The sequence below is a fragment of the Gekko japonicus genome, unplaced genomic scaffold, assembly GCF_001447785.1.
Source record: "Gekko japonicus isolate JY-2015 unplaced genomic scaffold, Gekko_japonicus_V1.1 scaffold310, whole genome shotgun sequence".
NCBI lineage: Eukaryota > Metazoa > Chordata > Lepidosauria > Squamata > Gekkonidae > Gekko > Gekko japonicus.
Window position 1 is genome coordinate 777604 of NW_015174851.1, and position 12785 is coordinate 790388.

Sequence of the window (12785 nt, forward strand, 5' to 3'; positions counted from 1 at the left end):
ATAAGGATCAGTCAGGCATACAAGGTGTAGGGGTTAGTACCTCCAGTAGGGGTCACAGGGCACTCTATGGGGGGCAGTCACATCGGCGGCATATAGGGCCTTGCCATCCCTAGAAGTCACTTGTAAGGTGGTGACATGGAAATTTGTCCATTCCTTTACAAAGTACTATAGGATTGACAAACTAGCCTTGGCAGAAGCAGCATTTGACAGTAGAATGCTCCTTCAGGCCCTGTAGGCACCGGAAGTTGTGTGACCCACCCAGGGGGAGCACTGCTTTTTTACATCCCAGGAGTAAGGAGTCAAGGACTGCCCCACTCCTGGACCACCGGAGAATGGAAGATTTGTATTCACTTACCATGAAGCTTCCTTCTTGGTGGTCCAGAGTTGGGCAGTCCTACCCTCTCTTGATGGACACAACTTCCGGTCCTTTGTCCTTTACGTTTTGCAGTGGTTCAGCTGTTCATGAATATGGTCTAACTGATTACGTGATGTGGTGGACTGTTGCTGTTTATTTGCTGTAATGGTTAAAATACAGGTTTGTATTTGTTTAAGCCCATGGCTGTGATGGTATTCCCCAGTTGTCTGAGGGGGAAGGAGTTATTTTTAAGTGGATTTACAGAAGCTTGGAGGTGGCTTTTGGTATGACTGGGGATCAGAGGATAAGCCCCTCCCCTCTGGGATCAAAGTTTGCTGGCCCTGCCTACAGAAGGGGGAGGTGCTTTCCCAGGAGTAAGGAGTCAAGGACTGCCCCACTGTGGACCACTGAGAAGGAAGCTTCACGGTAAGTGAATACAAATCTTCCATTTTGTTTCAGCAACAATAGCCAGATTCTGACAATATCACCCACACGTTCTCCTTTGCCGCTAAAGCAGTGAAGCTGTTATGATTTTTATTTGTTGCCTCTTCCCTACTTTTCTCTCATTACAAGTAAAGAGGTTTGGGAAATATAAATATAAATTTAGATTATAGGGGTATTAGAAGTTGAAAAGACTAAAATTATGGATAAAAACACAGGAGCAAGACGATTATCTATATCAAACCCCTCAGGTATACCACAAATGAATTCAAAAGAGCTACAAAATTTGATTCAAGAATCAATGTTGGGTATAATTAATACAGCCATGGACACAGCAGTAGCCAAAGCGATACAACCATTACAAAAAAAAACTTGAAGAACTATCTAAGCTAGATGATATTTCAAATCGATTGATGATACAGACAGAGGAGATTAAAAAACAACTGGCTGAAAACAAGCAAGAGATAGCATCTTTAGTAAATATGACAAATAAATTGGAATTGAAAGTGGGAACTACGGAGGAGAAATTACAGGAGGTGGAAAATAAACAAGAATCCCTAGAAGAGGTGGTTATTAGATTGGAAATGGAAAAAGCGTCATATATTCTTAGACTACAAAATTTACCAGAAAAAAAGATGAAGATTTAAAACAAGAAATAAGCCAGGCGTTAGCTGAATTCTTAGAGATAGAGTCGAGTGGAGAAATAGAGACCAATATAGAGGCAGTTTATAGAGTTAATTCTGCCTATGCAAGACAAAACAAAGTTCCCAGGGAAATTCAAATAAAGTTTATAAGGAGAGACCAAAAAGATAAGATATTGTGAATGTCAAATGAAAAGACCCTCAAAATAAATGAAACACAAGTTAAAATCCTACGGGAGATACCATGGAGGGTCAGGGAAAAGAGATTGGAATACTCCATTCTGGTTGACCTCTTAAAAAGTCAGAACATCCAGTACAGGTGGCTGGTCCCAGAGGGTATCTTTTTTATTTATAAAGGTAAAAGATTTAGGATAAACTCAATATTTAAGTTAGAAGACTTTTTGGGAAAATATGGAAAGGATCTGGGCTGGCTAGAAGAATAAGAGGACTCCACAGAGTCAGAGGATGAATCTCAGAAACAAGAGGAGGCAGGTAGTAATAAAGAGGAAAAAGAAGGGGGAAAAAAGAGAAGTAGAAAGGGTCACAGAAAACAAGACAAAGATGAGTAGTCAGGGGATAAAAATAATCTCTATTAATATAAATGGATTAAATTCACCGCAAAAGAGATCTAGAACCTATTTACAATTAAAAAAACAAAATGCAGATATAATCTGCATCCAGGAGACACACATTAAAAAAGATGATGCTCATTTATTAGAAAATAAAAAACTAGAAAAACTTTTTATGGCAGCAGACGCTACAAAGAAAAAAAAAGGGGTAGCTATATATGTTAAAGAAAAACTACAACCAGAGCTATTATTTGAGTCTGAAGATGGTAGAATGGTTATGATTCAAATATATAGACAAAATAAATCGGTTCTAATTGCTAATATATACGCTCCAAACCAAAATCCAGAAAAGTTTTTCAGACAATTAAGAGAAGTATTGGTGAAACAAATGTGCAATGAAATCTGTATTGTAGGTGACTTTAATGCAGTATATGATAGGTTAATGGATAGGAAATACTCGGACAAGAAACAGAAACAAGGAAATGAACTGCCTAAAGCCTTCTTACAAACAATAGAAGAATTCAAACTTGTAGATGCGTGGAGAACCCAGAATATAGATAAAAAGGATTTTACTTATTACTCAAGTAGACACAGATCGTGGTCTAGGTTGGACATGATGTGGGTCTCCGCAGAAATGATAAATGACGTGAAAGAGATTGAAATTTTGCCAGCAACTTACGCTGATCATAACCCTATTGTATGTACTTTGACAGATGTAATAAAAAAAAGAAGATGGACCTTAAATACGTGGTTATTAAAAGATAAAAAATTTCTATTGGAATCCAAAAAGGCATTTAAGATGTTTTTTAAAGAGAATATGACAGCAGAGGTAGCTATAGAAACTATATGGGATACATTCAAGGCATACTCAAGGGGATGGTTTATAAGGCAAAATGCATGGAAGAAAAAACAAAAGGATAGGGAATTGAATTTGATAAAGGAAAATATAAAGGCAGAAGAAAAGGAAATGAAGAGAGCAAAGGATAATTTACAAGAAATTAAAAATAAAATTAATCAACTTCAGCACCATCTAAACTGTATTCTAGCTCAAGAAGTTGCAACAAAAATAAAATTCACAAGACAACGATATTTCGAGCAAGCTAATAAGCCAACTAGGTGGTTGGCGTATAAACTAAGACAGGAAAGAGAAAAGAAAACAATAAAAAGTTTAAAAGATGAGAAAGGACAGGAAAAATTTCTTTTAAAAGATCTGAAAGAGGTCGTGGAAAACTTCTATGAGAAATTATATAGAAGAGATGATGTTAACTTAGAGGATGTAAGAAGCTATCTTGATAAATACTTAGAAGGAAAGTTTACGGATGATCAAAGGAGGGATTTAAATGAGCGAGTAACTATGTGCAAAATTACAGAGGCGATAAGAAACCAAAATAATAATAAAATGCCAGGTCCAGATGGAATTCCTATAGAGTTTTATAAGGCTTTTGAGGAGGAAATAGCAATACCGTTACAAAAGGTAATTAATAACATCTCGGGTGAGGGACAAATCCCAAGTTCATGGAGAGAAGCTCAAATTACCCTAATACACAAACAGGACACAGAAAGAAATGAAATACGCAATTATAGGCCCATATCATTACTTAATGTCGATTATAAGATCTATGCATATATATTAGCGGCTAGGCTTAAGAGGGTCCTTCGACATACCATACATAAAGACCAAGCAGGTTTTTTGCCGAAGAAGCAGATTCAAGATAATACAAGAATAATTTTAAATGTTTTAGAATTCTATGAACAACATCCGGAAAAAACCATGGCCTTGATATTTGTTGATGCAGAGAAAGCATTCGACAATATTAGTTGGAGTTTTATATTAGAAAAATTAAAATATTGGGATTGTGGAGAAATTTTTTTGAAAATGGTAAGAAAAATATATGAAAGACAAACAGCCAAAATAACAATAAATGGCAATTTAACAAATAATATTGAAATTCAAAAGGGCACCCGCCAGGGTTGCCCATTGTCACCACTTCTATACATTTTTGCTATAGAAATTCTGCTAACACGTATTAGACAGGACAATGAAATGAAGGGTTTAGAGATAAAAGGGGAAAATTATAAAGTACAGGCCTTCGCCGACGATATGACTTTTATTTTGGAAGAGCCTCAAAGTTCGCTGGATAAATTAGTTCTGAACCTAAAAGAATATGGTGAAGTCGCAGGATTAATAATTAATAAAAAGAAAACAAAGATCTTATTAAAAAATGCCAGAGGAAATACAGAAAAGCAACTCCAGGACCTTTCAGGCTTTGCAATTCAAAAGAAGGTAAAATATTTAGGTATAGTCTTGACAAATAGGTGCTGCTCACTGTATAAGGATAATTATGAAAAATTACTTTCAGAAGTAAAGAAAGATTCAGAATTATGGAGAGGTTTACATATCTCACTGATGGGGAAAGTCTCAACAATAAAAATGAATGTCTTACCCCGCATTCTCTTTCTATTCCAAACTATTCCAATATTAAAAAATCAAATCTTCTTTAAAAAATTGGAGAAACTAGTAAAGGACTTTATATGGCAACAAAAAAGGCCAAGAATAAAGCTAAAATATTTACAAGAAAGTAAATTAAGAGGTGGTTTAGCTCTCCCAGACTGGGCATTATATTATAGAGCGATGGCTATGAATTGGCTGCGGGACTGGATAGTACAAGATGACAAGAGAGTCTTGAGTCTTGAGGGGCATGACATACCGAGGGGGTGGCACTTTTATATGTGGTACAATAAAAACAGACCTGCCACTCTTTTTAAACAACATACTATCAGAGCGGCGTTATTTAAAATCTGGGAGGAGATTAAAGCAAAATACTATACAAAACTACCTAGGTGGATTTCACCCATAGAAGCACTACAATTACCCTCCTTATACATTAAATATTCAAAATGGAGATATGATGATCTTTTAGACTCAAAGGGAGAGCTGGCTTCGGAGAAATGGCTTGAAGAAAAGGGTACAAAGATGACTTGGTGGGAAAAAAACCAACTAATATCAAGGTGGACAAAGGATAAACAAGTGGGCATTTATAATAGTCAGACTGATTTAGACAAGATATGGTTAAATACTAAAGAGAAATTTATCAAAGGAATGTATAATTTCTGGTTGGAGTTGAAAATGGAAGATGAACAGATAAAGCCATCTATGATAGCATGGATGCAGGATTGGGGATATAATTTGAGTGTTGAACAATGGGAAAAAGTGTGGTCAAGAAATATAAAATTTGTAAGAACAAGTGCCTTCAAAGAAAACATTATAAAGATGTTTTATAGATGGCATATTTCGCCGGCTAGGTTGAATAAATTCAATAAGAAAATAGGGGGAAAGTGTTGGAAGTGTAAATTATGTACTGGTACCTTCTACCATATGTGGTGGCTCTGTTCTAAATCAAAGAGATATTGGGCCATGGTGAAAGGAATTATAGATAAAATGTTGGGGAAAGATTTCCCTTTGAAACCTGAGTGTTGTTTGTTAAATGTATTACCCGATTCATATAAAGAAAAAGAGTTGTATTTAATTATGCAAATACTAACCGCAGCAAGGATTGTATTCGCAAAAAGATGGAAAGAGGAATGTATTCCTTCTATGGACAAGATTGTAAGTAAATTATTCTATATTGCAGAAATGGAGAAACTAACCTATATTGTTGAAGAAAGAAATATGGAAAAGTATGACAAGTATTGGAAAAATTTTTATGTTTGGGTAAAACAGGATGGGTGTAAATTAACGTAATCATATTATCTTGTGCCTAAGTTGGATTTATTTAAGTTTTTCTTATGATGGAAGATCTCTGTAAATATGTGTATTTGGTGGTGTGTTAGTTTATCTCACTTTAGTGAGGTATAGTTGTTAAAACTTAATAAACAGATTATTTTTTTTAAAAAAAGGAAAATGCTGACCTTTGGAGATTTCAAGCCTTGCATGTGAGATTCAGCATAACTTAAATTTTAAATCCTAAACAGAGTGAAACCCTTCTAATTCCACTGAAATCAACAAACTGAGAAATGTGTAACTCTCCACAAGGCTTTCGTTAGAGAAAGTTTATTAAAGAGATTTGAGATGCTGCAAAGATGACTTCTTTGTCAGGACTGAGGAACTAAAACCCACATTCCATGTACACGTCACACACTCAGAAGTATAAGCAATCCTAAGAACCCAGACGGATACAATGGTTCAACGAGCCATTCAAAAGTCTTATCATCTTCAAGGACACTCTCATGAGAAAGTTCCTGAGGTGCTACTTGGGAAAAAGGTTACCAGCATTGCCTCCCTAAACAACAGACATTCACACAGTCACTCTTCCTCCCAACAGGAATGTCAGTGAGGGTGAGTGATAAGCAGATGGCTGGATACATCCGCTTTAGCTAGCAAAAGCAAGGGGGAGGAGAATGGGGTTTATAGGTTAGATAGATCATGTTGGTAATACTACAGGTGTTGAACACACAAATAAGAACATTGTAGAAGGCGAACCCGAGTCTGACAGACGCAGACCACAGCCGCCACTACCACCACCGCATATATGCGGAGCAGGACCGTCGGGGATGGGCCGATGGGAAATGGAACATCATGGCTCATGCCGTCCCCCTTCTGATTTTGACTTTGGACCTCCTCATGACATGTAATGGAGAATGAGCAATCTAGTCCTTCATGTATCCGTGAGATGTTAATATTTTTAGCTTCTGTTGTTTTAACGCATGTTTTATAGCACCTTGTGCCCTGTAAGCCACCCTGAGCCCGCGTGCGGGGAGGGCGGGATAGAAATGGAATGAAATAAATAAATAAAACCAGCAAAAACTATGCAAAAATCATCTGACTCAAAAACAGTCAAATGACCCGATGTCAGTAAAGGCTTTCTTTTTGCCTGGTGATGCCTTAAAGCCATTGGGTTTCAAACCCTTGGCTCCAGTCTAAAAAACTGCTAACACAGGCACCAAAAATAACAACATGCCACTCTGTAAAAAAGACCTGATAGTCCTCAGAGAAGACCTTCATCAATTTTTAAAAACATCAATGGCAGAACTACTGCAACCAGTCCACTCCAAGCTCTATGATTTAGCCAAGGAGTTAAAAGAAACTTTGAAAGTGAACAAATATGCTACAGAGGCCCCGGTCACACGGGCAGGAAACCGCAGGGGGGAAGCGTGGCAGATTGCCCCAGGGCAAACTAAGGCGCAGTTACCTGACCAGACCTCCCGTGGAGGTACCGTGGAGGTCCCGTGGGAAGGGAGAGGCGCCGATCGCAGGACACTCCCGCGTGCAAAAACGAAGCGCGCGGTTCGGCAAACCGGATAGTTTTTTTCTGTACAGCACGACTGCGCATGCTCCTTAGGGTGCTTTTGCGCATCCAGGAAGACCTGGGGGGAAAAAAACTTTGTTGCACGGAAGGGAACATGGGCGGGCGCCGGATGCCACCGGAAACGCGATCAGACGCCCGCCCTTGCCCCGCGGTTTCCGGATACTAGTACCTCCGAGGTACTAGTTTTTTGCTGCGTGGTTTCGGCGGGAAGCCTCGTTTGAGCCACGGGAGTGCTACGCTTCCCAGATGTGTCGGTGAGATCGTGTCCGGAAACTCCGCATGTCTTCCGTCTGACTAGCGTGACTACTGTTCCGTGTGACCGCAGCCAGAGATTGGCATTACACTTCAGGAGGAAGTCAGAGCACTTCAAGCCTCTGATAAAACTATGCTTGATAGAATATTTACCTTGGTTTAAACTGGACAGCCCAACAGAGCCAGCAAAGGAGCCAATCCTGCAGGAAGAACTCTTTCCACAGGCTTGGCTGGGGTTCTGCTGGGCAGCCCAGTTTAAACTGGACTGAGCCCCAGCCCAGCCTGCAGGGAGAATTCTACCTGCAGAATCAGTTCCTTTGTGGGCTCTGTTGGGCAGTCTAGTTTAAACACCTCCTTTTTAATGGGACTGCAGAAGAAAGCTCAGAAACAGCTGAGCAGTGGGAGCAATCTTCTCTAGCCCCTCAGCTGTTGTCAAGTTTGCCAATAATTCCTGAATATATCTGGGGGGGGGGGGTTCAGGGATTTTTATTCGGTTCCCCGGCAAAATCCCGGATAGATTTGGTATGCCGAAATATACACCAAAATACAGTTAAGGTGTTTTTCAGGTAAGAGGGGCTCTTGATACAGGTTTATAAAGGCTCCGGTCGCAAAGAGAATTTGCTGCACGAAAGGCACGAATGTCGGGTGGATTTTCGGTGTGCGATCACACCACAACATCTGGGAAGCGTAGTACACCCGTGGCCAACCTGTGGCGTCCCGACGAAGATGCGGAGTTAAAAAGTACCAAGGAAAGTGCACTAGTATCTGGAAAACGCGCGACACAGGCGGGCGTCTAATTGTGGGAGTGCTAGTATCCTGTGGCATCCGGTGCCCATCCATGTCCCATCGCAAAATGGATGTTTTTCGTAAGCACATGTGCACAAACACGAAACTGAAAGCAGTGCTGCTCCATGGAACTGTGCATGTGTACAAACGTGAAATGCTTGTGTGATCGCACCGTGCCACTTCTTTGCCACACTGCAGCATCGCCATGTGATCGCCAGCTAACAGCCAAAGCACAGAGACTCGGGGGACTGTGTGATCAGGCTACTGTTCTTTATTATGCTCCAGGGTGAACAGCCACGCCTCCCCCCCACGTTATCTTGCCCATGTGACTGGGGCCAAAATTATGCATGGGGTGGAGAGAGTTGACAAAGAAAACTTTTCCACCCTCTCCCAAAATAATAGAAGTTGGGGGTATCAGTCAGTCAGGCAGGCATTTATTACAGCAACAAGCCATAGGATAAGTCGGGGGTATCCAATGAAGCTGATGGGCAGTAGGTTCTGGATGGACAAAATGAAATACTACTTTACACAGAAAGTGATTAAAATGTGGACTTCTCTGCCAGAGGATGTAGTGGTGGCCACAGGAATAAACAGCTTTAAAAGGGGATTAGATAGATTCATGGTGGATAAGTATCAATGGCTACTAGCCATGGTGACTGAGGTTAACCTGCACATTCAGAGGCACTAATCCTCTGAATCCCAGAGCCAGGAGGCAACATCAGGGGAAGGCCTCAGCTTCCATGCCCTGTTATTGGCCATCCAGAGGAACTGGTTGACCACTGTGTGAGACAGGATGCTGGACTAGATGGACTGTTGGTCTGATCCAGCAGGGCTCTTATGTTCAGATCTTGTCTCAGGGTGATTTTCCACAAGCGCTGCGCCATGCTCACTCTTCTCTTTGCCCCAATGGTACGTGTCAATTTCACACAAGCTGCTGCGTGGCCACATTTTGCCTTGCAGCTTCACGCGATTTCCCCTCAATCCTGTTTTTGAGCGTTTCATCGGGGTCTTCAGACGAGGACTCCCTCTCTGAAAAGGGGTCATCTGCCCCCAAAAGCTCTTATAAACTGAAGATTAGAAAAGATAAGAATAAATAAGGGCTGAAGGACTCTTATTTGTGCCTGAAGAAATGTGAAATAACTTGGGGATGCTCTGGGAATTTCTTTAAACAGTTAAAAGGGATGGTTAAATGATAATTAATCTAGCCTAACCGACTAAATTCAATGTATTATGAGCAGCTTTTTGAAAATAGCATGGTGTCAAGCTGATGTATGATCTCCTACTCTTGGGTTTTTAGTTAGTTGTGGGTCTTTTTCTTTATCCCCTAGATGTAGTTCCCTTCTTATATTTTCTATTGTAGTTTTGTAGTGTGTAACAAAAAACCAATAAAAACCTCCCCCCCAGGGGGATGAAAAAAGAAAGTGGTGGTGAGCAGAAAGCAGGGGTCACAAACTGCTACAAACCAGTTCAGTTCAGTTCACAAACCAACTTCCTGATTGGTATTGGTTTGTTGTTAGGTTCACGGTTTGTGTCCAGCCTTAGCTCTGTCCAGCCTGGGACCAACATACACTATGGACTGTCTTTTCCCATATGAACCTACCTGTTCACTCCAATCATTCTTGGAGGCCCTGCTTCATTTGCCTCCTCCATCTGAGGCTATATGGGTGCCGATCTGAGAAAGGGCCTATTTCTTAGTGGCACCAAAACTCTGCTACTCCCTCCGGAGGAGGATTTACCTGTCTCCCTCTATTGGTGTCTTTGAACAGCAGGTGAAGACTTTGTTTTTTTCTGGTGTATCCATGTTTTTGACCTCCCTTTTAGTGTTGTTGATATTTTTCATGTTGTTTATGTGTTGTCAATTGAATTTTATATTTTGTGTGTTTGTATTTTCAATTGCATTTTTTGTTTTAACTGTATTCTAATTGTTTAAATGTTTTTATGTTTGCTGCCTTGTGGATCCTGACTGGGTGGAAAGATGGCATTAAAATGTTTTAAATAAATAAGCACTGTATAAAGAAAATAATAACCCAGAATCTGGATCCTTTCCCAATGTATATAGGATTTTCAAGAACTGTGAACCCCATACTTTATGCAATGAAAAACAATTATTTTTCAAGAGCTTTGACAAATTATTTTAACATCCTGTTTTGAGCCTGGGCATACATCATTGAATTTATGACAGCTTTAGTGAATTGCACATGTGGAGAATCTTTACACAGCTTTCAATCTAAACTCAGCCACTAAAGTGTTCAAAGAAATGCTGCAGGCAAAATTACTTTGGAGTTGTTACACACAGAAGACTTATTTTGCTATGCATTATTTCAGTCACGTGTTCAAATGTATTTTATTTCTTACTGCAGAGTTTAAAAGTGCAAAACAGACTTTTAAAACAGATATTGTAATAAAGCTCAATTTGTCATTTCATTGAGCAGAAAGCCAGGTTTCAAAGGGTATTGGTTCTTTCTGAAATTAAAAAAATATTTTGGCTCAGTAATATTGTGTAGGAGGAAAAGTGTATGCTATGATTTTTCTTAATTTGGGGAGGGGCCATAACTAAGATTGCAAACTGGCCAGTTTTTCATTTCACTTCTAGTAAGTTGCCAGATAAAGGGTTTTTTTTCCTGCCCCATATAATTAAAGGAATAGATGGGAGCCACTTTTTAACTCTTTAGTGCCTTTTAAGGCAAAGAAATCTGCTGTACTCTGTGTTGGGACCTTTCCAGTGCTAGGTTTGCTGCCAACTTTAACTTTAATTTTAGTGCTGGCTTTTCTGTGCCTCTGTCTTGGCTGCAGGTTTTGGCTACCATTTCTGTCTCCCTTTCCCTCTTGATTTATCCTGGACAGAGTAAGAGTGTGTGCAGAAACACACATATACACACAGAGTGCACCCTAGATAAATTAATATTTTCTGTTGGGTCCATCCCTTGACCATTTGGCCTTCCTTGATCCCATAGCGCTCTACTCCAGGTAAGTGGGTCCTGGGTTGGGCTCTGAAAATAGATAGGACCTGTCTCTGCCATACTTGTAGCTTCAATGTCATAAATTTAGTGGTCATTTAGATAAGAAATGATTGAGAGGAACATGAGATTTTAATTTATTTCACCATGCATGTAACATTTATGGTGACATAACAAATTACTTATGGGGAAAGCAGAAGAATACAAACACCCACACACCCACACAAAATCCATCATACTTACCTACCAATGCTAGGGTTGGCCACACCTCTGTGTGAGTTCCTGGAAAGAAGGGTAGTCTGTTGCCTTGAAGTCTGCAGGCAGTTGCCTTGTAGTCTCTGAGGAAAGGTGGTCTAAAGAAAGTCTTGTACTTTGAAGAAAATCAATTTGAAAAGAATGTTGTGATGTGTCAATGTAAAGCACAGGGAAGTGATGAAATTCTTGTAATTAGAAGAAAGTCAATTTGAAGAAAATCTTGTGATACACAAGATTATTCCATGTGAGGCAGAGAAACAGTCCAAGAGAGACATGAGTGAAGCATCCAACTGGGGCAGAAGGCGCGGGAGATCATTGATGCACCAACAGTGTCAGGTAAATCAAATAAGAACATAAGAACATAAGAGAAGTTAATGTTGGATCAGGCCAATGGCCCATCCAGTCAAGCACTCTGTCACACAGTGGCCAAAAATACAAGGTGCCATCAGGAGGTCAACCAGTGGGGCCAGGACACTAGAAGCCCTCCCACTGTTGCCCCCCCAAAGCACCAAGACCGAGAGTTCCTATCTATACCTTCTGGCTAATAGCCACTGATGGATCTCTGCTCCATATGTTTATCCAATTCCCTCTTGAAGCTGTCCATACTTGTAGCTGCTGCCATCTCCTGTGGCAGTGAATTCCATGTGTTAATAATTATTTGGGTGAAGAAGTACTTACTTTTATCCATTGTAACCCAACTGCTCAGCAATTTCATTGAGTGCCCACGAGTTCTTGTATTGTGAGAAAGGGAGAAAAGTACTTCTTTCTCTACCTGCTCTATCCCATGCATAATCTTGTAAACCTCGATCATGTCACCCCTCAGCTGTCGTTTCTCCAAGCTAAAGAGCCCCAAGCGCTTTAACCTTTTTCCATAGGGAAAGTGTTCCAACCCTTTTATCATTCTAGTTGTACTTTTTCCAGTGCTATAATATCCAGTATTCCAAATGAGGTTGCACCATCAATTTATACAGGGGCATTACGATATTGGCTGATTTATTTTCAGTTCCCTTCCTAATAATCCCCAGCATAGTATTGGCCTTTTTTATTGCAGTTGCACATTGTCTCAACATTTTCAGTGAGTTATCTACTATGACTCCAAGATCTCTCTTGGTCAGTCCCCACCAGTTCAGACCCCATCAATGTGTATTTATAGTTAGAATTTTTGGCCCCAATATGTATCACTTTGCACTTGGTCACATTGAACCCCATTTGCCATGTTGACA